Source organism: Perca fluviatilis, chromosome 14, assembly GCF_010015445.1.
Source record: "Perca fluviatilis chromosome 14, GENO_Pfluv_1.0, whole genome shotgun sequence".
NCBI lineage: Eukaryota > Metazoa > Chordata > Actinopteri > Perciformes > Percidae > Perca > Perca fluviatilis.
In genome coordinates this window covers 1,774,919-1,779,941 of record NC_053125.1, presented here as the reverse complement: position 1 = coordinate 1,779,941, position 5,023 = coordinate 1,774,919, and the positions used below count along the sequence as shown (strand labels likewise).

General features: G+C 40.3%; 1 long non-coding RNA gene across 1 annotated transcript; it reads left to right on the top strand.

The window, feature by feature from the left end:
- The first annotated feature begins 215 nt into the window (after positions 1-215).
- LOC120573239 lies at positions 216-4,105 on the top strand. Its single transcript, XR_005641667.1, has 2 exons — positions 216-3,468; positions 3,579-4,105. It is a non-coding gene; the product is annotated as an uncharacterized LOC120573239 (long non-coding RNA).
- The last annotated feature ends 918 nt before the right edge of the window (positions 4,106-5,023 follow it).

Genomic DNA, 5,023 nt, shown 5'->3' with positions numbered 1-5,023 from the left:
TAAGCAGTTCTTACTTATTCTTTCTTCACTGTGATTTTAGACTTATTTTTACATTTTACATTTTAATTATTTGAGTGATTTCCATGGTTGTGCTGACTTTTCTGCTTTTATAACTGAGGGGATTATAATCAGAGGAAGGTTAAGTTTAAAATAAAAATGTTTAAATTTAATATATTTTTCTCCTGGTCCTTTATTTTAAATAGGTCATAAAAAATATCTAATTATCGATATCGACCGATATGAAACACTTACATCGTGATACAGTTTTCAGCCATATCGCCCAGCCCTATGGGGTATTATTATTTAGCTACAAACTGCTCCTCCGAACCTAGAGCCTGGTCCTAACTTATATACTACTCGTAGTAAGTGCTACAACTAGTTCAATCAACCCAGGGTTTCCCAATCCAGCGCATTCACATAAAAGAGGCGGTGTTTGGACAGCATGGCCAATTGCAAACATCTACCAGTTATTTTAAATAAGAAGATATCACTTCCCCATCTAAGATGCACAAGATGTAAAGGCTTCTAGGATTGGTTGATAACTCAAACTTGCCGAGACACCCATTTGATTACATAGACTCAGTTACACAGACTGTTACGTTCTCGTTCAGTAGCCTGGTGACAGCCTACCTACCATGCAGCCTGCAACATTCACTTCTCTAACATTTAACTTAACATAACTACCAAGATAACATGACGTGTATTTGTATGTGATGTACTTAATGTGTGAATTGCCATGAACACAATCCTCTAAGATGCACCAGAAACAAGGCTTGGTTACAAGTGAAACACCGTTATGATAAACCCTGGGTTGAACCTGAAGTTACCTTGTTAACGCCAAATCTTGCGTCGTAGTCCTGCAGGACTCAATTCCACATTTTTCACAATGGTGTCAGGTCAATTACCTTCTAACTAAACAAAGACAAAACAAAAGAGCTGGTCATCTACACATCCAAATCACCACCTGGACTGAACCATACCCACATCCACGGCCAACCAGTTGAACAGGTCAGCAGTTTTAAATACCTGGGACTCATTATAAACAATAAACTCAACTTCAAGGAACATGTCACTACCACCCTGTTCTTACACAATGCTAACCGCCACCTGCAAAAACAAACTCACTAACATCACACATATTGCCTCCAAGGTAATCAGTCTCCCCACACCCAGCCATCACACGCCTAGCACGTACAATAGTAGCTGACACATACCGTCTGCTGAGTCAGTTCTTCACACTACAGTCATCTGGCCGCAGATACAGAGCACTGAACCTAAAGCCTATTTCAAAAAAAGGTTTTGTCCCCACCGCCATCACAGTGCTGAACAAACTATAATTCTGCCACCACCACCCCAGCTGCTTTGTAGTTTTTCACATTTGATGTGTCTATGTGTGTGTCTTAATATGATGTGTTCTTTTTAGTGTGTTACATGTTTTATGTGTGCTATGGAACATGAAAAGATGTGTGGAAATGATTATGATTTTTATAATTATCTCAATGTTATGTTCTGTATTCCCATGATATACGTATAGCGCAGTGAACAACTGTTCTCATTCATTTTTGTATTGAAGACAATCCAAAAGTACATGTTAAACAGTGTGTTGCTGTTTGCAGGTTCTACAAAGTCCATCCTCATGCTTGCCCATCTTTGCTAGATCCCATGCAAGTCCACAATGCCCGAGTCTCAGCCTTGTCATTAGTGTCTTCTTTCTTTGCCCAAATAGCACTCCTCTGTCTGTACCCTATTTTGAATTGAAAAATAACGACGACCCCTCTTTTCCTTTTCCCACTGCCTTTGCCACACTGCTGTAACATTTTTTCTTAATGACCGATTCAGATATCCCAACACATACCCTTAAATCAATGTCTCTTTTCAGTGCCATTTTAGCTGCCTTATCTGCTATCTCATTCCCGAAAGGCACCCACAGAAATCCCACCAATGCCAGGGGGACTACTACCTGTTTTTATGGTTTTTATAGGAGGCCCTGCTGCAGTGATTGGCCAAAAGAACACCAGGTAGTTATCAGTTAAACTCATACTGCTAGACATATGTCTGTCTTGTTGAGTTTTTGCTTCTGGCCCTGGTCTATAAAAACCACCTCAAAGCCAGATGGTGGACCCACAGCCCTCTGATATTCATTTACACTCACTTCAGTTTGAGATTTGATGCTCAAAGGTCTGAACTTGTGTGCTAAATGTGACCTCTGTGGAATAACAGTTTTACAAAGCACATGGTTCAGCGGTGCATTGGGCTGCAGTGGGAGATGCTGGATCATCAACAGAATACTACTGACACACTGACTCTCATGTTCAGTAACTGTTCATGTTATAACTGATTGTTAAAGTTTGTAAAACATTACATATATTATATAGTATTGTGTGTTGTTCTCTCAGATGTGTGTGAACTGGAACTGGACCCAAACACAGTAAACAGAAGTCTCAAACTGAAAGGTGACATATTATATAGGTGTTAAAGGATGAGCCATATACCTGATCATCCAGCTGGGCTCAGCTGCTGTGTAGAGATGGTCTGACTGGTCGCTGTTACTGGGAGGGCGAGTGGAGAGGAAAGGTTTCTAGATGAGTGAGTTCCAGAGGAGTCAGCAGGAGAGGAGCCAGTGAAGACTGGTATCAGTCCTGGAGTCTGGAGTGCTCTGATGATGTTTACTGTGTCTGTCACAGACCTCACTTCCTTCAATGGTCTCTAACAGAGTAGCAGTGGATGTGGACTGACCTGCTCTCCTCTGACACTCTGATCCACCTCCACACCTGCAGCTCCACATTCACTCTGCCTCTTTATCCTGGGTTTAGGTTGGGGTCTAGTTCCTCAGTGTCTCTGCGTCCTCTCTGCAGGTCTGAGAGTCTCTCCTGTGGACAGAAACACTGACTGAAGATCAGCTGCTGAAGCAAAAGTTCAGTCTGTTCTCCATTACACACATTCTGCACTGTCGAGCACATCTGTCTCAGACTCTAACACAAATCAGTCGTATGTCTGATTTCACCTCTTAGATTATCACCGTTTTAACTGTTTCACTAGAAACACTTAATGATTTATGGCTGGCTCTCTTTATGAGTTTCAAAGCATTCAACATCATCAGAAAGTTTTTAGACATAAACAAAATTGTTTTGTGATGGTCTGGTTTTTTGAGTGTTATTCACACTCAGCTGCTTTAAATTATAAGTGAAAAGTCCACAAAGGAAGAAAATATGTTGAACTTGTTATGGTTTGCTCTCTCTCTGCCCTGAGTTGGGTGTTTTTTTTCCCTGTTTGTCTGTGTGTTCTGTGTTTTTTCCACCTGGAGTGCTGGAGGCGTGTCCGGAGGAAAGTAGGTCAAGGGGCGTGGCTGATCCAACACTGCACAGCCGGTCTTCACAGCTGCAGCTCATCTACTTGATTCACTCCAGCAATACTTAAACCTGGGCTGATCACCTCTTTGACGCCAGTTCATTATCGACAACATATGTGGTAACTTGGCTCTCAGTTCTAAGTTAACTCCAGTATTGTTTGTGTTTTCTTGTGTACTCTAGTTTTGCCTTTGTTCCCTGTGCTCATACTTACCCTGTGTCTCTCTCTAGTTCCCGCTCTGACCTGGTGCTTCCTCCGCTGTGCCTGCATGCTTCAAGCCTAACCGTCCAGCCTCCGTCTCCAACCTGGGATACCATCTGTGTACTCATCTCTGCCTGTTCACCTCGTGTCCCATAACAACCTGGACTCTTCCCCGTCGGCTCGCCTCTAGCCTCAGACCAGCCAGGAGTTTCCCCACCCTGACACTACCTGCAGTGTTTCCTGAGTACACTCTGCTCCATTAAACCTTTTGTAACTACTTTACGTTGTCTGTGTAATATCTCTGCGTTCTGGGTCAGACAAGCCCCTTAACAGAACTATAAAACAACAATAACTAGAGAGCATACATATGTGATTCTGTGGGATGGGGAATACACTAAACACTACACACAGCTGAGTGAATGTAATGTTACATTACGTTTTGGGTATATCTGTGTATATGTAGCCTATACAAGTTGTACCAAGAGCTTCTGTGATATCAATTTGTGTTGTAATAAACTTTTTAAATAAAAACTCTGAGGCTGTTACTAAAATATTACATTTTGTCTGAAACTGAGCTTTGTTGTCTTTAAAAATGTGTCACTGAAAGAAACTTACGGATGTCAAACAAGAGTCTTTCAGGATCAAATTAAGCAGTTTTATTTGAACACATTAAATTCATCTTTGGTCATCAATAACAACTGAACTTTGATAAGTGATATTGAAATAAAGAAATCAAAGTTTTGGGATAATTCCAGATAATCATGTCAAAGCCAAAATGTGAAAATCCATCATCAGTAAAAAAAAAAAAGATTAGTTAAAGCTTCATTATCATGTTGTATTGTTCACTTTTAGTTCCAGATGTCACTGACTGTGTAGCAGTTTGGGTCAACATATCCTATCCAATATCTTAGGCTACTTATCTGTTACTTAATGTGTAGGCCTTCCAAAATTGCTCATTTCTTTGTGCTAGTTCCCAGTAAGCCCTGTTGCCACTGACATCTGTGGAATTTCATTCAGTCAGTCAGTCTCCGTAGTGCAATTTGAATATACTGCCCTTTTAAATGTTGTAACCCTCCTGTTGACCCATTTTCGAAAAATGTCTACATCAGAAATTTGGGTTTCTTTCAACCAAATTGCCAACAATTAACATGGATGGTTCCATTTAAAGCTCTTATCAAGTAAAATGAAGGATACGTACACTACTTTCATTGAATGTTGGGTGTCTAATTAAATTTTATAGCATATTTCTGTCAAAAAACAACAACTTAAAAAAATAAATAAAAAATGCGACAATAAGCGGAAAAAAATCTTCAACAAAGAAGGCCGAAACCCAGGGGATTTAAAAAAAAAAAAAAAAGTGTCAACATTTCTTTAGCCGGGAGGACAACACAAGAGTAAATGTTTTTTTTAGTAAGGTTGCTTTTACACTTAAAAGGGAGACTTTTATTCTGAATAAAAGTCTGACCGGAAGGGT